Raw genomic sequence first — 23,114 nt, 5'->3', positions numbered from 1 at the left:
ACTACTTGGCCATGAAAAAGAATGAAATTCTACCATTTGCAGCAAAATGGTCCCAACTAGAGACCATTATGCTCAATGAAAAAGCCAATCCCGTAAAAAGTAAATATCATATGTTCCTGTGATGTAAGGCAACCTTCATGTAAAATACAAGATCAATAGATATATAGGTAAACATGTATACACATATATTCATCTAGAGGAATGGTATAATGGAAACGAATATATCAAGAAATGAAGATACACTGCAGTATGCATCTCTACTCCCAAGTAAAAGGTGGGCTCCCAATGAAACTGTTAAATATATCTTGACAATAGGATGCTGGCCTTTCTATCATTGTCTGTACCTATAATGTCATAATACACTTGAATAGCAAAATGTGGACTTGTGACTGCTGCTGAAGGACTGTACTGTTGTAACAACATAAAGTAAGAGCCTATGGAACTGTATCGTGGAAAATAAAAATATATATTTTTTAAAACGAAAGGCATCAATCTGTCCTAACCATCCAATCACCTCCTACAAGCCCCATCACTTCCTAACACTGCTACTTAGCATTTTTCAAAATGTGTTTCAGAAGGGACAAGCCTCAGTCAAGCCACAGCCTCAAGGAAGGAGGGAAGACAGGACAGGAAAGGACAGGCAGTGTTCTCAACCTGCATGGCTATCATTGCCAAGTGGACAGTCAAGACTCTACGCAGTTTTTACAAGAAATATCCTTAAATATGGCTTAGACAGACTGTGATGTAACAGGCAGAACTGCATGCTGAATCTGATATCCTATATTTACTAGATGTGAAGCCTACCAGGTATGTTATTTCTTGCTGGGATTGGCCTCGGAAGACATCAGGATAGGAGTTTGCCTACAGCAACCCCCTCATCACCTCCAGGGAAAGCAGAGAGCACAGCGGCAGCCTGCTCCCACCCACTGCTGCCCACTGCACTGAAGGGCTATTATACTCAGTGTGCTCAGCTCTGTCTCCAGTCAAGACAGCATGGTGCAGAACTCAATGACATTCCAGGCAATTTGAGAATTCCTCATAGCTTCCTCGGACCCTTTAGAAGTCAGCCCATTGCCCTCTGCAACCTCCCAGCCCTTCTACCTTCTAGGAAGTCTTTGAAGCTTCCTCTGCTTGGTTTATTTTTAGCTTGCTATACTGGAACCCATTGATGTCTGAACTTGACCAAAACTGAGTTTGAAAAGGCCCTGCCTTGTCCACACTGACCTGGTCACGATGGGTAGCACTGAGGCTGCCTGCTGCAGGCTAGCCACTCTGAATTCTGCATTGACAGGCGCTGCCTGGGGAGGGCTGGGGACGTGGGCTGCTGGCAGCCTTTGACATGGATGACACATCTGCACTGGCAGCGCTGAGAGTGAACTTTTATTGCTCTGACACATGCAAGAATGTCTTCCTCTGACCAGACCCTGTCTGTGAGATAATAGAGCTATCAGCTACAGTCCAAACGAGCTGGGAGCACATTCCAGGTCTGTGGCTCAGACGGCAGTGCCAAGGCATTTGGGACCTGCAGAATATGAGGTGGAAAAGGCTGGTTGGAATTGCTTTGGGAACCTTGAAAATCAGCAAGGAGTTTCTAAGTTTGTCTGGTGTAGCCAAATTGTAAAGATTCCAAACAATGAATTTGCCAATAGAACTGTTCACCTGAATGTGTCAGCTCTACCATCCTCCCGGGCTGGAGTGCAGTTGCCTCATTGTCTTTCCTCACCTTTGCTATACTGGCAAAATCTCTCCACTCTCCCCTTTGCTTAGCAGGTTGTGTTACTTATCGGGAGTAAAAGCATGGGGTTCCAAGCAGAAAGTTAAAGGTTGTTAGTATGTCTGCCAATCAAGAAGGGTAGTACATCTCCACTTGGGTCAGAAGGAAGCTCCCAAGGAGTTTTTAAAATTTAAATTTCTAATAATATGAGGTGGGGGAGGAGGGGGAGGGAGAGAGGGAGAAAGAGAGGATGAGAGAAAGAAGTAGCTCTCTTCCAAGTCACCAGGGCTGGGCCAGGAGTACAATCCGGGTGACCCATGTGGGAAGCGGGGACACAGTCATTTGAGGCGTTACTGCTGCCTCCCAGCTCTGTACTGGCAGGAAGCTGAAGGCAGGAGCCAGAGCTGGGCAGGAAACCTAGATGCTTCAGGGGACACTAGTAAGTTAATGCCACCCTGTCCCTGACATCATGATTGGGACCAAAACAGTTTATCCTATTATTGGAATGCCACCACCAATTGAAGAGATATATTCACAGACTCACATTGAATCAGTTCCAAAATGAGAGAGTCTGCTTTGGTATTGAAAAGATTGGTGACAAGTTTAAAGAGTTGTTTTTCAATAAAATTTTTTTTCTACATAGATCATCATACTTTTTTTTTAAAGATTTATTTTTATTATTTTTTCATTGGAAAGGCGGATATACAGAGAGGAGAGACAGAGAGGAAGATCTTCCGTCCGATGATTCACTCCCCAAGTGAGTGCAACTGGCCGATACTATGCCGATCCGAAGCCAGGAGCCTCTTCGGGGTCTCCCACGTGGGTGCAGGTTCCCAGAGCTTTGGGCTGTCCTCGACTGCTTTCCCAGGCCACAGGCAGGGAGCTGGAAGGGAAGCGGGGCTGCCGGGATTAGAACCGGCGCCCATATGGGATCCCGGGTGTGCAAGGCAAGGACCTTAACCACTTGCGCCACCGTGCCGGGCCCGATCATCATACTTTTATCAAAACCTTGAAAATAACTCCCACCTAACCATCCAACCATAGAGGATAGAGAAAAATTATAGGATCAATTCTAGAGTGGAGAACAATAAGAGAGGGGCTATCGCAAGGCTGATGGGTTGTCGGGCAGACTGGCCAATGGCCCTGGCCAATCTGTAACCAACAGAGGAAGGGAGATATTTATTCTTGACTTAAAGATGGAAGCGTGAAGTAATATGTTGATCAGACACCCTGATTTCCAGTCTTACTCAAAGTGATTAAAGGATCGTCTTTTACTTAGGGGTGACCAGGAAAGTGCTGGAGGAGCCCAGGTCTGTGTCTGGGCTCCAGAAAAGAAACTCAGCCACCAGTAGTGTCCTTGTGTGGAACCAAGGAGGAGCGCAGAGCCCTGTGCTGTCCTCCCACTTCAAGAATCCCCACTCGTTCCATGAGTGATTGGCTATGGGGAGGCAGAGGCATTCAGAAATTCTGACTCAGAGCATGCGCTGATAAATGCTAAAACAATGTCATGAAGCTGCCACGGTTTCTTTGCCTGGACTCCCTGAAGTTTACTGAAAAACAGATTATATTGGAGTAGGAGGAACACAGCCCAGGAGAAAAGGATCCAAGAATGAATTGTAACGGCCCCAGAAAATCAGGTTCTGAAAATCTCAGCTCCCTGAGTTCTGTACTTGGTGAGTAATTGCCTAGACATTGAAAAACGCCCCCAGGAATTCTTGGTGCTAAGCATTCCATTTTTATAGCACCGGGATTAGGTGATTAAGTCAGGAGTGAGGGATGCAAGATTCAGCCAGCCTTGCTCTCTGATCCAGCCCGGCCTTTGCCTGACCCTGTGAGAGGACTGACTGTGGGGGACCCAGCGGGCTCAGGTGGGTGAAGAGTGGGTTCCCCCCGCCCCCGTGGCCTCAAGCAGATGATACCAGTGAAAAGGACAGGCAAGAGATAATACAGCGGGCTCAGCAGGAAGGAGGAAGCACTTGTCACTCACTTGGGAGAAGTGACTGGGAGGGAATGCAAAGCCAAGCCAGAAGGAGAAAGCAGGCAGATAGACAGAGCATGGAGAGAAAAGAGAGTGCATACTGCCAAACTTGGGGCGAGTCGGGATCTGGGCACATCCTCCTAGGGGTGTTGTGTACATTTGGGTAGCTGTTGAGGCAGGAAGCCATGGAGCAGAAGGCAAGCAAACAGTCTCCCACCGCTGCATGGAGGTCTCCTCTGTTAGATTCAGCAGAGGAGCGTGTGTGTGTGTGTGTGTGTGTGTGTGTTAGCATTAAATGAAGCACTTGTTTCTCCAGCTTTTCACTTCTTACAAGGCTCCCAGAAAACAGTCTGATGGAAGAGCAGGCCTTGGATCATGCGGGGCGGGGGCTGATCATCTCTGTGTGTGAGTGCTTGTGCAGGAGCACGTGTATGTGTTTGCACACCTGTGCTTGTGTTTTTTAACTTGTACTGAAATCTCACTCACCACCGGAAGCTACCAGTTTGGTTAGGGGGTGCTCTCTGCCTTAGGCAAGTTCTCTCTGCCTGTCTCCCTCCCCTTGAAACCCTGAGCCGCTTCCACTGCAGGAATTCATATTTCCTTTATCAGCACTGGCACAGGGAATGACTGGTGCAAATGCTTTTTTAACCCTTGTAGAGTAAATGAAGGGAAGAAAGGCAGTGTTGAGAAAAAAGCAGATTTAGAAGCCTTACAGTCAAAATAACAAGGTTTTCCTCAAAGCATATGTTTTGACGTCTGCTAGGGCTATTGCACCTTTTTCTTCTATCTTCTTTCTTTTGAATAAAAAAAGTCTTTGAGAGGGAAAGTGGGAGAGAGCTCTTCTACTTACTGGTCCACACCCTAAATGCTCACACTGGCTGGGGCTGGGCCAAGCTGAAGGCAGGAGCCAGAAACAGAATGCACATTCCCCACAGGAGTGGCAGGAACCCAGTTACTGAGCCATCATGGCCGCTTGCTCCCAGGTTGTGCACCTGCAGGAAGCTGGCAGGAGGAGCCGGAACTGGGTTCAGGGCCGAGGACTGCAATGTGGGAAGCCAGTGTCATCACCTCTATGCAAAATGCTCAGAACTCTCTCTGAGAGGTCTGCTTCTCCCTCTCTCTCTGTTTTTAATTTGGAAATTGACATCCTGTTTCCCTAAATAGAATCCCAGACATGGTCACTGAGTTAGAAATGTTTTGTGGTGTCAGAGGCCTATCTCAGACCTAGGAGGAATTACATACCCATGGAGAAAGAGAGAGCTAGGGTTTACAGTTCGGATCTTTTTCTTTGTTTTATTGCAGAGTCAGATATACTGAGAGGAAGAGACAGACAGGAAGATCTTCCTTCTGATGATTTACTCCCCAAGTGACTGCAACTGCTGGAGCTGAACTGATCCAAAGCCAGGAGCCAGAAGCTTCCTCTGGGTCTCCCATGCGGGTGCAGGATCCCAGGGCTTTGGGCCATCCTTGACTGTTTTCCCAGGCCACAAACGGAGCTGGATGGGAAGCAGGGCTGCCAGGATTAGAAAAGGTGTACAAATGGAATCCCAGTGTGTTCAAGGCGAAGACTAACTGCTAGGCCATCACGCTTGGTCCAAGGGTTTGAATCTTGGGTGTGCCGTTTGCTAGCTATGAGATGCTGAGCACAGCTGCATCTCAATCTTCTCACTTCTAAACTGGAAATAGCATGGCCACCACACATGGATCGCTGTGGCTAACAAACGAAAACCGTTCCCCGTTCTTTTCTTTGCTTTATTTTTCCCACTGCACTTCCCTCATTTTGTTGGATTCTGTCATTTACTTACTCCTACTTCTCCTCGTCTGCCTACTAATTTGGAAGTTCTGTGAGGACAGGATGGGACAGGATTTAAGAGCAGGTGTTCCAGGGCTAAGCTGCTGGGAAGATTGCTGCTTGTATCCTGGGCCTCACATCCCTGCCCTGCCTGTACAGGACTGCGCCGTGTCTCATTCCCAGTACTGAGCAGCTGCAGCCTTGTCAGCATGGACACACTCATGTGGCTCTTCCAGAACAGTGGTTCTCAAAGAGTCACTCCAGGCCCTCTTCCCAGGCCACTCCAGTAGGGCCACTAAGTCAAAACTATCATTATGCTAACAGTGAGAACCTTATTCAAATTGTTTATTTATTTAAAAAGCAATTACACAGAGAGAAGGTGGGACAGAAAGAGAGAGGAAATGAAGAAGAGAGAGAGTGTGTGTTTCCTCTGCTGGTTTGCTTCCCCAAATGACAGGAGCCAGGATCTCCATCCAGGGTTCCCCCATGAGTGACAGGGAACCAAGTAATTGGGTCATGGTCTGCTACCCTCCTGGGCACAGTAGCAGGGAGCTGGGTCAGAAGTGGTGTTCACATGGGATGCCAGCATCACAGGCAAAGGCTTAGCTTGCTGTGCCAAACGATGGACCTAGTACTTCTAACACCGATGGATTTCCCTGAAAAGACCAGAGGTGATCTTGTAGTTGTGGATGATGGATAATAAAATGTGCTATCATTAAGAATCCTCCCATTGGCATAAAGCTGTAAACTAATGCTTGAAATAACCAATTTGCAATCAGAGCTCATGTATGGATAAAAGATTCATCCCAAGTGCAGATAGACTTTCTTTTATCTCTTTTTAAAGATTTTTTAAAATTACTATTGGAAAGTCAGATCTACAGAGAGAAGGAGGTACAGAGAGAAGGAGATACATCAGCTGGTTTACTCCCCAAGTGGCCACAGCAGCCAGAGATGAGCTGTTCTGAAGCCAGGAGCTTCTTCTGGATTTCCTACGTGGGTGCAGGGTCCCAAAGTCTTGGGCCATCTTCTCCTGCTTCCCCAGGTCACAAGCAGGAAGCTGAATGGGAATTGGAGCAGCCAGGATTAGAACCGGCGTCCATATTGGTCATGGTGGATGCAAAGTGAGGATTTAGCCTTTAGGCTACCATGCCTGGCCCAAAAAACTTTATAAAAAGGGAATCTACTCCCATTGCAGCAGTTGAGAGATATGGCATTCACAAGCTGCACAGAATGCAACTTTGGTTTCAGACACGGTGTTTGTGTACATCCTGGGTAGAGGAATCCGAGTGCACCAATTGTAATCTTTCTAAGAGCAGTAGGTTGGCATCAAAGACACGTCACTGAGGGAGGGAATTGTTACAGAACTTCAAGAACTGTTTGAATTTAAAGCAAGCACACACTTCAATCTGCCATACAGCCCGAGGGGAGGCTTTGTTTGGTCACCACCTGCTCTGCTTGTGCTTCCTGATCAGCCAGGCTGCAGGGAGTGTCGCTATGAACATGTACGCGTTGTGATGCTTTTTCAAGCATGGTGGACAAAGTGTCTGTTTTCTAATCTTATAAACCAAAACAACAAAGATATTGAAAAAATAAGAAGAGAATCTAAATATTTTAAAAAGGTATTTTTACGTAGCATACAGTGAACTCTTCCGTCATAAGGTTTCAAGTGTACATTACAGCATTCTGGAAAGAAATTATCTGAAAAGGCTACATAAACAGTCCTTTGTTTTCCAACTAGTGTCAGTATGAGACCAGAGAATCCTTATGTACCTCAGTGTAAACAGCATGTCATACCAGATTGAATGCACAAACAGATGAAAATTCTGTCTTTCCTTACACAAGACATTTACAAGACTTGTAAAATGTACCACATGATTTCCCCTTTTTTCTTTAGAAATATTTTGTCATAAAAATGAGTATTAGCATGTAATGGATTTATTATTGTCTTAAATTAATAAACAAATACATTTTAAAAAGTCTCTTTGGATTTCTGGTGTGGAAACCATCAATAAATACAAAAGACATAAATAAAAACTTCCCTGGGTCCTCAGTAATTTTTGAGATCATAAATGGATGCCTAGATGAAAATGTTTGAAAACTGGTGTTGTTGAGTAAGAAAGAACGGGAGCTTTGGCACACATGCTTGTATTCTTTTTCTTTTTTTAAGATTTATTTATTTGTATTGGAAAGTCAGATATATACATAGAGGAGGAGAGAGAGAGAGAAAAATTTTCGTCTGATGATTCACTCCCCAAAGGACCACAATGGCGGGTGCTACGCTGATCCGAAGCCAGGAGCCCACATCCTGTTTTGGGTCTCCCATGAGGGTGCAGGTTCCCAAGGTTTTGGGCCGTCCTCGACTGCTTTCCCAGGCCACAAGTAGGGTGCTGGATGGGAAGCAGCGCTGCTGGGATACGAACCGGTAGCCATATGGGATCCCAGCTTGTTCAAGGCAAGAACTTTATCTGCTGGGCCAAGACGCTGGGCCTTTGTTTTTTTCATCTATGTTGTTCACATTGTAGCTGTTGATTTGGGGATACTAAGTTATCCTCACTGGACATTGATTTCATTAAGTGGTGCCGGGAGGGCAACAGTGCTTACTTACTTTGAGATAAGGATTTATGAGAAATATAAAGTGCAGCAGACAGTTTACAAGAATTGATTTCCTTTCTTCTTTTTCTTGCTTTATCCCTGAGATGCAATGTCAAAGTTACTCAGCATCTCTGTTCTGCATCTTCCAGCAGATATGAATCTTGTTTGGCTCTGCCAAGAGTGAGCAAAAGACAATTAAAAGAAGCCCAAAACAAAAGGGCAACTGTTATCCAAAGGGACCAATGGTCTCTGCCATCAGCTTAGGAATTTGCTCCTACCACCTTCTGGTTGGGATGATGTCTGGTCCTCAAATCTCTGCCCCAGCATGACCTGGTCCACAGCCTGCCCTAGTTCAGCTTCAGCTGCACGTGGTAGTTTTTCCTCAACATGCAACAGCTTTGTCCATAGGCTCTGCACCATGCTGGATCTGCTTGTGATGTGCAATGGAACCTCTCATCCCTGCTGGAATCAAAACTGCTGCCAATGCAGAGTGGACCCTCTCCTGAAGGTCATCCAGGGAGAGAGCTCAACCTTCTATCTTCCTGTCATTTTGCTTTGGAACTACACTTTCTTACTAAAGAAGTAAAAGGGCACATATTTTATCTTTGCAGGCACATACCTATAGGAACAAAGATCAGGGCTTCCAGGAAAAGCTAGTGCATAATATTCCCAGTTTTGTACCTTCATACAGGAAATCCATCAAGAGTCCATTAGAAGTGATGGCTCAGTGACTAAATCCTTGCCTTGCATCCACCAGGATCCCATATGGGTACCAGTTTGTGTCCCAGCTGCTCCTCTTCCCATCCAGCTCCCTGCTTGCAGCCTGGGAGAACAGTAGAGGACGTCCCAAAGCCTTGGAACTCTGCACCCATGTGGTCGACCTAGAAGAAGCTCCTGCCTGCTGGGTTCAGATTGCTCAGCTCTGGCCATTGTGACCTTATAGGGAGTGAATCAGTGGATGAAATATCTTTCTCTCTGTCTGTCCTCTCTGTAGATATACCTTTAAAATAAATAAATAAGTCTTTAAAAAAAAAAGGAGTGGAACATTGTGTGTGTATCTTGGAAAAAGCTTGATGAGTCTGTGAGAACAATCTGAATTTCTTTTTGTTCCCTGGGAACAGGATTGCTTCCATTTTCATAATCTTAAAATTATGTTCCAATGCATTAACTTTGAAACCCCAGGTCAGAGGTCCCTAGAAATTCTTTTCTGTAGCTGCAATGTGAATTTGGATTCCAGACACTTTACATCTGATCAAATGGAGTGAATAGCTGCTCTGGGAAAGCGTTCACAGGTCTGCTATCTCAGTGTGGGAGTCGGGCAGCATTTGGTCTAAAAAGTACATAGAATTAGAAAGAGGGATGGAGGAGAATGAGGAGTTACAGAAGAGGGAGGGAAAGAAAAGACCAGAGAAATGTCTGTTTATCAAGAAGAAGCTGTATAGCCAAAGTTGAATTTGATTTTTAGTTTTACACTGTTGGTCCATTTTTAGCTCTCTTGTATCTTCGTTACTATGCAGAAACTTTCAGTGCAAGGACATGTGACCTTGACTGCCTGTCTTCCTGCATTCTTCCAACACTGGACAATTGCCAAGGTGAAGTATTCTGAAGGACTGCCTCTGTGATGAGAAGCTAACTCTTCAGGCACAGTGTCCTGACCTGGGCTGCCATCAGCCCCTGGGATGATATCTCATGTCTTAATATCCCATGTTTGAAACCAGAGTAAATCCAGCTTATCCTCTGCTCTCAGCACTGGCAGTCATGTTCATTCAAATTCACACAGTAGGGCAAACACTTGGCACAACACTTAAGCCTTCGGTATCCTGGGCCCAGTGAAAAAGCTCAGTGGCTAAATGCTTAACTTGCAAATACCAGGATTCCATATGGGCTCTAGTTCATGTTCTGGCTGCTCCACTTCCCATCTAGCTCCCTGCTTGTAACCTGGGGAAGCAGTAGAGGACAGCCCAAAGATTAGAACCCTGAAACTGCATAAGAGACCTTGAGGAAGCTTATTCCTGGCTTCAGATCAGTTCAGCTCCAGCCATTGCGGCCCCGTGGGAAGTAACCCAGCTGATGGAAGATCTTTCTCTCTGTATCTCCTTCTTTTGTAGATTTGCCTTTCCAATAAAAAAAATTTTTTAAAGACTTCTGTTTCCCACACTAAAGTGTATATTTCAAATCCCAGCTTCTCTGCTTCTGATCCAGCCTCCTGCTGACACCCCTCAGGAGACAGCAAGTGATGGCTCAAACACGAGGGTCCCTGTCATTCACATGAGAGACCAGGCTTAGATTCCCAGATTCTAGAGTTTGCCCAGCCAGGCCCAGGCTGTTGCAGACATCTGGGCAGGAGATAGGAGTACCTTCTCTACCTCTCCACCTTTCAAGTAAGCATGAAAAAAATACATTAGTCCTTTTTAAAGAAGCTTAAAACATCAGTTACTATTATGCTATGACTAAGAGCTTCTAGGATGATGGTTTAGAAAACATTTTCTATTTCAGCACAAGAAATTGTCAGGGCCCAGAGAGGGTGCAAAGACCTAACCTTGCCCCTGGAGCTCCCTTCTCTGCCTTCTGCTGTGTTTGACATCTTAGGCTGGTCACTGCCACACCTTAGCCCACAGACTAATTACAAGGTACAGGTTGAACATCACTAGTGTAAAAACCTCAAATCCGAAATGCTCCAAGCTCTCCAACTTTTTCAGCCCTGACTGCAGGCTACATCTGGAAGACTCCACATCATGAAACTATGTTTAATGCACAGAGTTGAAAATATTGTATGGAATTAACTTTAAACTATGTGTATAAGTGTTTATAAAACATGAGTTGTGTATTTGGACTTGAGTTCCAAGACATTTCATTAGGTATATGCAAATATTTCAAAAGATGGAATTCTAAGGCCCTTTTTCTCCTGAGCATTATAGATAAGGGATTCTCCATCCCCGAATTTTTTATTCTCCTGGTTGAAAATTCACCCTCACATTTTTTTTCTTAGCTACAGCTGTCCCTAGAGACTGCTTTATAAGCCAGGCTCCATGAATGGCTTCAACTAGCAATTTTACTCTTCTGGAATTCCCAGAGTTCTGCCATCGTCCTACACCTGGAATTGTGCAGTTTAGCAATCCCACTGGTGATCCCCTTCTCTTTTTTAAGATTTATCTTTATTTTTATTGGAAATAAAATATACAGATATACAGAGAGGAAGAGAGACAGGAAGATCTATCTGACTGTTCACTCCCCAAGTAGTCACAAAGACTGGAGCTGAGCCAATCCGAAACCAGAAGCCTGGAGTTTCTTCCGGGTCTCCCACACAGGTGCAGGGTCCCAAGGCTTTGGGCAGTCCTTGACTGCTTTCCCAGGCCACAAGCAGGGAGCTGGATGGGAAGCAAGGCTGCCGGGATTAGAACCGGTGGCCATATGGGTTCCCGGTCAATTCAAGGCGAGGACTTTAGTTGCTAAGTCACTACTCTGGGCCCTGGTGCTCTCTTTCTTTCCCTCTTTCTACGCACACACTTCTCTCTTAAATTCCATTTCCCTGAAGACTTCTGTAGGATGTTTCCATCTCCCCTCCTCCCCCCTCCCCGCTTTACTTCATGTCTCTACTCTTTCTGTCCTGATTGCAAAATAAAAATGTATTTTTGCACACAATCTTACTTTGTCCTCTGAGTGGGTGGTTCTTTCTCCAAAGCTGGCCACCTTGTGAGCACTGAATTTATTCTCCTGAAGACCATCTTATCCACAGAAAGCAGAAGCCTGCTTTCAAAATAGCTTTGTTTTTGGAATTGCAGCATATCCTGGCAAACATCTTTAAATTTCTTATTAGCTCTCAGACATTTGTTAGTTATTTGAACGTCTCTTTGGCTTACAGCTGAGCAAAAGCTAATTCTGCATTTAACAGAGACTCCCCCATTTCAAATCTGTGTTCAGTGATTGAACACCTCAAGGCTTCTTGCTGTCATTCCCTGCCATCCATGGTTTGACTGGGGTTTTCTTCAGTTTGATGGAGAATGTTAAACTGGAAGGAAGCTGGTTTGGAGGGAGGAAGACTAGCAATACCAGCTGCCCTCATTCCCAGGACTTGGTTCTTCCTATTAGACATCCACCACAAAGGCATGGGGGAAGAGCAAAGAAACAGAACAGGACTTTTGTGAAATCTTTGATGGTGCAGTCCCCAAGGTAAGGGTGGAGGCAAGGCAAGAAAGTTCTTGAAGGGGCAGGGCCTCTGCTAAAGCCACATGAGGTCTGGGAAAGAGGCAATTCTGTAAGATTGTCCACTCAGAGAGCCTGGAGAAGACTGGAAGCAATCTTGTCTGCCATAATCTCCTTGGCCTAAGCATGTGACGGAGTCTTGGTTCGCCTGCCCTTTTGGTCGATGATGAACTTCACGTAGCAAATGACATTGTCCCTTCACACCATATTCCTTGTCTCTTTAGAGCAGAACATGTTGGAATCTTGGGAAAGAAACCACATTGCAATCAGCATTTGCTCTTGCAATGAACTCCCTGACACCAAAGGAAGAAGGTCATGGTAGAATATGGGGTTGAAGGGACCTGGCCACTACTGGCCATGAACATAAGTCAGATTCCTTAGCGATATGTCTGATTCCCAGTCTGGGATATAAGTAAGCCTGGTGTTTCTCATTTACAGAAACATCGAGGAAACCAACCTGTAGAAGGTTATATGGCCAAAGCCAGCCACGTCTTTTTGAAGATCGTTTATTTCTGTTTGAAAGACAAATTTTACAGAGAGAGAAGGATTTTTTTCATTCGCTGATTCACTCCCCAAATGGACACAATGGCCAGAGCTGAGGTGATCTGAAGCCAGCAGGCAGGAGCTTTGTTCCAGTCTCTCACACGGGTGCAGAGACCCCTTTCCCAGACCATATGAAGAGCTGGATTGGAAGTGAAACAGCCAGGACACAAACTGAAGCCCATACAGGATGCTGGAGGCAGCAGCTCAGTCTAAGAAGCCACTGCACAGACCCCCAACTACATTTTAAGAATCAGAATAAGATTAACTGTAACAGAGTAAAATTCAGTTAGATTTAAATCCATTCCTTTATAATGATTCCCCCAGTTAACATTCCCTCTTTTGGCGATTGCTAAGCAACTGGCTTGTTATTTTGAAAAGTGGTAAATAAAGGTGAACAACTTAGTTCTCCTTGGGTACCACACAGAAGCCAAACGGTTAATTGGGAGAAGTTCCTCTATGTTGACCATTGCAGTTAATCCATTACAAAAAGATGCATGTCATTAGAACTCTTTCGCTATTTCTAGTGACTCAGTAGACATAGGCAATGATTATCAGTGACTCCTAACATCACACACAGAGAGACAATTAGCCATTTTGTGTTTCTGGAAACAACACTGGGTACGAGGATCCTGCCACACATGTCAGCCTGATAGAGCCAGGGCTTCAGAGCGCCTCCAGATTGAAGTGTCAAGTCCCAGGAAATTAGGAAACAGATCATGTTGAGTGAAAGACACTTTCCCTCAGTCAACATAACCCAAAATGAAAGGAAAGGTCTTTGTGAAGTACACGATGAGGAGTCAGAAAGAAGGGGGGAAAGCAAGAGCAAGAAAAAGAGAAGCAAGGGAAAGGGACATCTATAGATGGAAAAAGACAGGTGATCATGTCAATCTTCACAATAGATAACACATAGAAGAATTCCAGTTTTAATTAACTGGTAGGAGGGGTCAGTGCCATGGCATAACAGGTTAATCCTCTGCTCTGTGGCACTGGCATCCCATTTGGGCACTTGTTAGTGTCCTGGATGCTCTGCTTCTGATCTAGATCTCTGTTTGAGGCCTGGGAAAACAGCAGAGGATGGCTCAAGTCTTTGGGCCCCTATATCCATGTGGGAGAGCCAGTTAAGTCCTTTCTTCCTAACCTATAATAGAAACAAAAGTGAGAATTAAGTTAAGGAAAACAGAGGTTTGGAATATGATCAGATCATGTCAGCCTGATTAATTAATTCACTGATTAATTTCATGTTCTTTAAGTGAGCACACCTGGGAGCCCTAGTTCGCTCTAGAGGCGGAAGGGCTTTTGAAAGGTAGCCCAAAAGCTTAGAAGAACTCTGAGGAGGCTAGGAGCAGAGTGACTTCTTGTAAACTCACCTGCCTTATGTTGGAGAGTCTAGGAGACCCAATGTCCTTTAAAGCTTGTGCTGAAACAAGAACTGAGTTTTTTTCTCTTTTGCTATACTTGTGCCATGCTCCAGGGCTGCCTTTATTTTTTCTTTTATCATTAGGCAACAGAATGTCTTATTTTTAAAAATTCAAAGCATGTTGTAGACTCAGAGGATTTTTTTTCTTTGCAAATTTTGAGTTAACTATATGCAAAGCTTATTACCATACTTTAATAAGAATTTTCAGAAATTTTACCTTAAAAATAGATCGCAGGAGATAGTGGGTAGATTTTGGTTGCTGTTGCTGTTTATTTCAGGATGGTGTAATGTTTGACTTTCTAGTCTCTATCTTATTTTGTATATTTGCAGAGAAACAGATCATCTTATGAGTTTTAGGCCAGCAGAGAAACAAAAATCTCTTTCTGGTAGAACAGATAACCCCAAAAATCACAGTTGTAATTGAATTTGACATTAGTCACCTTTAAATCTAACTCAGGAATTTATTAAATCATTCATTCCTATGTCACTTTACAAATGCCCTCTGGACAAATTTAACATCTTACCATTCTCCTCATTAATAACTAAATAAAATAAAAGCAAATAGAATCTTTGGTATATGTTCATCTTACAGTTGTATGGGAGTCATATTTTTTTTATGCTCTGAAGACTGTACTTTGATGGGATCATTGTGCTGTGCAAACAAAAGTTTGGCCATTAGTTCACCTCGTTTCCTCCTCACCCCCTTCAACTATCTAAACTACTTAAAGATGTCCTAAAAATATGCCACAAGTTGACTCTTTATTTCTTATCTATCACTATGTCATACTGAGTCTGATGCTGGGAAAAGAGTAATAATCCCTAACTAGTCTAGCCACTTTGCTTTTATTACATCTTTGTGCTGCTACCTTACAGATACACGGAGGATAATAATGTTTGTGGTTATGATCACTGCAACATAATGCCGTGATTAACAGCCTGGCTTCTGGAGCTGCATCCAGTTTCCCTATTTATTAGCCACAGAATCTGGGACATAACGTACTTAACCTCTCTGGCTCTCATTTATGTCATCAACAAAATGGGACTTGTAACTCAGCATTATTGCAAACAGTAGGGTGATCATCATGTAAAATATCTAGAACAATAAGCTTCCAATAAAATGCAATAACACTGGCTGTTATTATTATCATATGTTCTTAACAGCATTGTCTTGAAGCTAGCTGCTAAGTACCAGAAATTGTTCTACTTGCAATGGTTACCGTGGGAGAACTGTCCCACCCAGAAAGGAGATGGTTCTTGTTAATGATGCCTGGAGAAGGAGCTTGTCCCATCACAGGCTTCAATCAGAAGCAGACCTCTGTCTGCTTCAAGGGATGGCTTTGAACCACTGCCAGAGCTTTCAGGAACATTGAAAATGGACTTGTAGCATTTATGAAGCAAAGTCCTTATCTGAGTTCCCAGGGCTGGACTGGCAGATGAAAATGAACTGTTCCATTGCCCTATCCCCCTGGAGCTGATGCAGCCTGGCTCTGGAGCCTTAGGTCTTGGTGAGGATTCTCAGGTGTCTTTGTGTGTGTGTGTGTGTGTGTGTGTGTGTGTGTGTGTGTGTGTGTGTGTATGTGTGTGTGTTTTGTCGTTGGGATGACACAACAGCTTTTGTGAGCACTGCCATCCCATCATGTGGTGAACAACAGGGAGTTTGGCAAGGTATTTTGCAAATGACTTTGAAAGTCCCTTGGTCATCAGGTGAGTGAATCATTTTTCTCCCTTGTATGCTTTTAAGATTTGTTTTTTTGATTAGTAATTAGATGAATTTATTTTAAGTGATCTATTTATTTGAAAGAGTTTGAGAGAGAGAGAGAGAGAGAGAGAGAGAGAGAGAGAGAGAGAGATTGAGATCTATTTGCTGGTTTACTCCCCAAATGTCCCTAAAGGCCAGGGCTGAGCCAGGCAGAAGCTAGGAACCCAGAGTTCCATCCGGGTCTCTCAGGCAGGTGACAGGTGCTGAAGAACTTGGGACATCTTTCATTGCTTTCCCTCGTGTTAGCAGGAATCTGAATCAGAAGTGGAGCAGCTGGGACCCAAACATGTGTTTATAGGAGATACTATCATCCTGGATGGTGGCTTAACTTACAGCATCATGATGGTTGCCCCCAGATGAGTTGTAAGATGGCAACGGAGACTCTGAAAACTTGCACATTTTGCTAGGACTGTGAGGTGCAAGGCCATCTATGTGAAATCCCTCTTTGTTATATGAGGACAACATTCCTAGCAATGTGAATGTTCCTGCAAATCCAGTAAAACCAAGGCCAGAAAGAAAGCAGCTTAGGTCATTGTGAAGTCCGTTTCGTGATTGCTGCATGTACACGTCATGCTTTCTCTAGTCTTTCCACACACAGCATCCATGACTTCCTCTGCAGCCAAATGCAGAAGCAAATTTTTTTTTCAACCTGTTCTGACTTTCAAGCAAAGTCTCACATAAGTTGGCTCCCATGACACCTGAGATGATTCATGTCAACAGTGTTCATTTTGCACCCAAATAATTATGGACATTGAAAACTGTGTTTTGTGTTCATTAAGGTATAATTTTTTTTCTATTGTTGCCAAGTCTCACCTCAGCAGCTCGCCTTGTGATTTTATGAAAATTCCTATTGAAATAGATGACAGTCTCCCTTCAGACAGGTCTAGTCGTGGAGTACAGTAGGAAGGGGTTAGGGGACAGCCTCACGAGTCTACCATTGCACAGAATCCTTGTGTCTAAATTGGAAGACAATTCCTGCACATAGGGGCTGGCATGGCATACACTGTGAAGTGCTGCCCGGCTTTCCTTCCCAACATGGGAGCCTAGTTGGCAACAGCAACTGATTTGGGCATGTTAGGTCTCTATCCTGGTGGCTTGGCCATTTTGCAGGCATTGTCTCAGGAAAGGGTACCACAGCAGAGAGCAGAGAAAAGCAGAGTCATTTCTCAACATTTTCATTGTAATGGCCAAAGCCTCGGGAGAACCGGCAAGGATCTGTGTTGGGTGATGTAATGAGAAGAACGGGCCCTCAGGAGCTCCTCAGCCTGGGCAACAGAGAAGAGGAATGTGGAGCAGAACCTGTGAGGACTTGGGTCCTGGAATCCCACATTCCATGGGAGCTTGTAAAAGGTGGGGATGCAAGTCCTAGATGGGTTTGGGGTGACAGTGGGAAGTAGAGACCTGTGCCCTTGCCCAGGTAGACACCCAGAGAGTGACACCATCATTTAGTGCACATGGGAAGGGCAGGCCCAAGTAGGTCTCTGAGCTTCAGCATGGAGGCGAGTGGAACTGAAGGACTGTCAGGGTGACCATGGAGTGACCTGCCACCTGCTGCTGAGAAAGCCGCTGCATCCCAGGCTTTGCTGGGGGACTCACACAGAATTCCTGGAAATGAAAGGGATCCTGAGTTAACTGCGACATTTTTATGCCACCCTAGCATTTAAAAAACATAAAAATGTAAGGCTCCAGAAAATCAACATACTTCTTGAACACTGAATTGCAGAACGGGCTCCGTAGCTAGCCCACTCATATTTTCTAAGCTTTCCTTTTTGTGCATTTTTTCCCCAATCACGGCCCCTTCATTCTCTGATATGCAATACCCTCATATGTCCATTCCCTCCTGCAGCTTTTTAAATTGGATATACACAAGGGACATCATTTTCCACCCATTCTTCTGCCAAAATGGAAGTGGATGGTTAAGCTTAAAGTATTGTCTCACTGGGAACTCCGTGTTATGGCTCAGAAGTTTCAGCTGCCACTTGCAGTATCAGCCTTCTGTATCTGAGTGCCTGGTCTGAGTCCCACTGCTCACCCTCACTCCCACAGCCTGGAACCTGGGCATTGAGATGGCTTGGGTTTCCCCTGAGGAAAAGGGAAAACATTCTCATGGGTACTCACTGCCTCGGGAGGTAACAATAAATGTATTCCTGGGAAGATTAAGAAGAGTTAGTTTTTATTCTTTGAACTTGGGAACCATTAATCTAGATTCATGGTTCAGCTGAGGAAATGCAGAGCACCTGACTCATAGCACAATGCTCCTATAAACAGTGAAGCCACCCAAATCCTTTAAAAATGGCATCCCATGGCCTTGTTGAACCCTTTCAACAATGGCCTTCTGTCTGAGCAGTGTGGCGGATCCTTTGTGTGATGGGTGCTTGTACTGAACCTATAATTACAGAACACATAATGATACCTCACATGGATATTGCTTGCTTTCATCTTAGTGAATCACAAAGTGTATTACCCATTATATCATTAATAATAAAACAGATAAACATGCCCATTAGAGCATCCCTCCTTTTCAATATGTACACCGCAGAATGGACAGCATAAGGCTATTAGTCTGCAGACATACACACAATCTCGTTCACACTTGGAGAAGAGTCAAATTTTCTCACAGCCAATCTGTGTTGCACAAGAGCCTTCTAACTGCATTGGACAGTCTACACCTTCATCTGTTTCCATCTGGGAATGGGCCAAGCCCAACGGCCGTGATTTCATTCATTCATATATTCATTCATTCATGCATTCATCTGCTCACCAAACATCTGCCTCCAGTCTGTCTCTATTATGTCCCAGTGAGTACGATAGGCATTAACTTTGTTTGGCAAATGCCCAGGCAGCAAGTTGGAGAAAGATGTTAAGGTAAAGAAGCTACAGGGCATGGAAAATATGAAGTTTGCTTCCTGGCACTCACTCTGGGGTGTGACAGAACTTTAAACACATGTGTACACATGCCCAAAGCTTGGGGCTCCTGCGTCTCTCCATTCAATTAAACTAAAGCCATGGCATTCCCTCATCCTGCTTGACAGCCCAAAGCATCCAACAGCTCCCAGACAGGAACACGCAGCTGCTTTGTCACAGTGACCATTGTTGGAAGCCATGGTTGCTGTTCCCAAGGAGGAAGACGCGGACCATTGGTTCAGCAAGCACAAGTCAGCCCCTGTCCAACTTTCCTGTTATGTTCAGCCAACCCTGGCACCTCCAGCAGTCTTAGGCAAGTTTTGTAAGAAGATAGGCTCTGTTCCTTGGTCAGGCAGAGTCTTAGTCTGTTTTCTGCTGGGAAAGCAGAATTCTACAGACTACATGATTTATAAAGAGTGTGGGTTTATGCAGTTCATGAGCCCTCACCCTGGGTAGTCTAGGACCATCTGTCCTGCTTCTCGTGAAGGCTTTCCTGCTGGGTCAAGGTCTAATGCAGAATGTCACTCACAGAGAGAGAAGCAAGTTTACTAACTTGGGTGTTTTAAACTCTTCCCATAAAAGCATTCATGTAGCCTTGGGTGGTGGAGGAGGATCCATCCCTTCACCTAATTCTAATCAGCTTCCAAGGGTACCAACTGCAAATACCATTAACACATGAATAGGGGCATGAGTTTGAGAGGCAACCAACAACAAGGCCATCGCAAGGCCAAATCCATAAGAACATTAAGTAGTAAGTGGGTAGCTGCTCTTTAGTGTGACATGGGAGCTGGAAGACATCTTGTACCCCAGCGGTGTTTTTCACCAACCTACAGTTATCTCAGGTCATTACCAAGGGCTCCGAGATCTCAGCCTCCCTTCCTCTGCTTTCTTGGTGACAGAGGATCCCCAAGGCCAACTTCCCTACCATGCCCAGTGGCTGGCTCACTGCTCGGCTCAGCAAGGAACCCTCACGCTGTTTCAGGCTGTGTTGCTTTTGCCTGGTTGCTTCTTCAGCTTCTCCAGTGGGCACAGAAGTGGGGAGAGAATTATTCTTCCCATGAGAAAAGTGTTACCATGGCAGAAGCATGACTCTGAGACCCTAATGCTGTTACCCACCCCTTTTTTGGAAGACATTGGGAATTTCATCTGCCCTGAGCCTCAGAAATCAACTGTAAAATGAGAAGAGAGTAACCTGGCTCCTGCCCTTCCACACTGCCACCCCAGCTGGGACACGGCAGCAGCAGCAACCTCAGGAGCACCTGTCCCTTACTGTCCCACAGAAGCCCCCACTTGGAAGGGCTTTGCCTGAGGACTGAGGCTCTGCCATCTTGGTTCAAAAAAATCTCACTCATTTTGGCACAGAAGAACTCACCTGTTCCCTTCCCTGGGCCTACCAGAGAGCATGCATCTTGGCATCACCTCCTCTGGGCAGCTTTTTCCAAAACAGTCACACTGCTGGCCAGTGCTTTTCTATGAACCTGTCATAGGAGCGGATGGCAGCCAGAATGGTGGGATGCAGCGGATGGTGGGAACCCCAGGATTAGAACCGGTGGTCGTATGGGATCCAGGCGGGAGTGCAAGGTTAGGACTTTAGCTACTAGGTTATTGCACCTGGCCCTGACTTGGAACTTTCATAGAAATGTGGAGATCAACAATTAGGAAGCAGCTACACACTCACTCACAGACATAATATATCATTAATATATAAAATATGCATTTATCTGATATAAATACATTGTAATATAAATATACAATATGAATATATAATATGCACATTATATATATGCTCACATTATGCTGAATCCTTTCAAGAAAAAAGGAAAAGCACAGTAAAATAAGAAGCACGAAGCTAAGTAAGATCCACTAGAAGGGGCTATAGTGCCCCAACAAGCTGGATTATTCCAGGAACTCTGAGGTTGAAAGAACCCTAATTCCCTCATTTTAGGGACTGGAAGTCAGCCAATGTAGGCAAAGTTTGGTGATCAAGTCATAATTCAAGACATGAGGTTGGAGAGATAGGTCAGGCCCAGATACCGCATATTTTTGTGGGAATTAAGATATTGCAAATGCAAAGAGGAAAGTTTGAGGAGTAGCTAAGCATGAAAGTATCATAACTCAATTTGTCTTCTCAGAGTGATTTTTCATCTGGCTAGGAACAAAATGCCAGGTGTGAGTAACAAGTCATAACAAAAGGATGGATGTAGGGAGGTGGAAGAGGAGGCTACTGCAGCAACACAGAGAGAGATGAGGATGGCTTGGGCTGGGGGGCAGAAACAGGAGGAAGGATTTGTGAGGTGCTCTGGCAGAATTACTTGTTCACTGTCGGTATGAGCAGGGGACTAAGGGAGAGGAGAAGGCAGAAAATGAGACATGAATTTCTTAGGTTTGAGGAATCAGATGAAGGAACTGTTAGTTGAGATGATCACTGAGAAGTGACCTGAGGTTAGAACAGAGAATGGAGTTAAGAGTTCAGGATTGTATAGTGGGAAGACAGATTGGTGGCAGTTAAAAAGGTTCCATCACCTGCTACAACACACCTGTACAGCACTGCTTCTCTCAACCAGGCTAGGTATTGAAGCCAGAGGGTAGGGGAATGGAATGCCATCCCTCATTGTTGCAGCTAACCATCAACTTGGAATATTTTGTTCCCCTCTGGGTATCTAGACTTTTTCCAAAGAAGGAATGACCCAGGAAAGGTCCCTGATCTAGCAACTGGCACTGCCATATGTTTCTGCTGTTTGTTATAAGAAACCAAACCAATGCAGTAAGCCATGGTCTGGAAGCAAACAGACCAAGAGAGAAATCATCATATCTAGTCCTCAGTAGGGTGCTGCGAGAGGGGAAGTAGCTTTTGCTTGCACTGGTCATGGTCATGGCATCCTCTGGCTTCAGAAAAGACCAGGAGTTAAAGGCAGGTTTAACAATAAGACTGGGCAGTATCGTGAGGTTTTCTAGGCATTGTGGACCATATGGAAAAGTTTGGAGGGGAGGGTTTGTGTGCTTTGCTCAGACTAGATAGCAAGATGGGAATGAAAGTTGGGTCACTCATGACTGGAGGGAGGTTGTGGTTGGATGTACGGCTGTGATTAAATTAACAGGAATGTGAGGCAGGATGCCCCCAACATGATGGATGGCAAGGCAAGGTCAATGCTTTGGCCCCAAATCAACACTTAATGGTATGGAGCTTCCAGAACCTCTATTCCCTGCGGGCAGTGATAGAGCTGGAATGTAGAACTATGGCCATGGATCAGAGTGATTTCAAACTCTGGGCTGGCTTGTGGGGGCGAATATTTATTTTACCCATCTAGATTTGCAGTCCTCATGTACAAGCACCAGGAAGGATACAGTGCTCTGGGATTTGCTGTGGGTGAATGTCCAATCTTTCATTTGTGTCACTTGGTAACCTTTCAACTAGAAAGTCACAACAATGCGGTGGAGGAAAATCCTTGTCTCCACCCTGTCTCCACCAAGGCCATCTATCCCATGTTCTTGAGTTGTTGCTGGCAGGGAAGTGAGCCTATTGTCTGCTATATGAATGTCAGAGGCCCTGTGGGAAACAGAGGAGGAATGACTTCTTAAACAGTATTCTAGCATGTACTTCCCCAGAGATAATGCGGTTCCTCCAAGGCTCCTTTCTCTTCTTTTATTACTTCTAGCAGCCAAACATTATCTTGAGATTTGATGACCCAGATGAGAGATTTGCTTGCTCATTTCACTTTTTACATTTTGATTGAACCAGGTTCTTTCCTGGGTCTGTGGTGTGACTTGATTTGTTCTTCTAATAGAACCATAATAGGCAGGCAAAAGGAGTTAAAGGCCAAAAAAGAGGACTCTTCTGGTAGTTAGAAAATTGCGGCCAACTTTCTGGTGTAATGGCTAAGTCTACCCCCTGGGACACCAGCATTCCATGTGGGTGCTGATTTGTGTCCTGGATACTCCACTTCTGATCCAGCTCCCTGTTAATTACCTGGGAAAATCAGAGAAAAACAGTCCAAGTGTTTGGGTTCTACCTATTTTGGGGACCTAGAAGAAGCCCCTGGCTGAAGCCTGGTTCAGCTCTGACATTGTAACCATCTGGGAGGTGAACTAGTGGATGGATTATCTCTGTCTCTCCCTCTTTCTCTGCAACTCTGACTTCAGAAGGAAGGAAGGAAGAAAGGAAGGAAGGAAGGAAGGAAGGAAGGAAAGAAAGAAGGAAGGAAGGAAGGAAGG

This window comes from Ochotona curzoniae, unplaced genomic scaffold, assembly GCF_017591425.1.
Source record: "Ochotona curzoniae isolate NIBS_2020 unplaced genomic scaffold, NIBS_Ocur_1.0 scaffold_4505, whole genome shotgun sequence".
In the NCBI taxonomy this organism is placed as follows: domain Eukaryota; kingdom Metazoa; phylum Chordata; class Mammalia; order Lagomorpha; family Ochotonidae; genus Ochotona; species Ochotona curzoniae.
Note: the sequence above shows the minus strand (reverse complement) of the source record.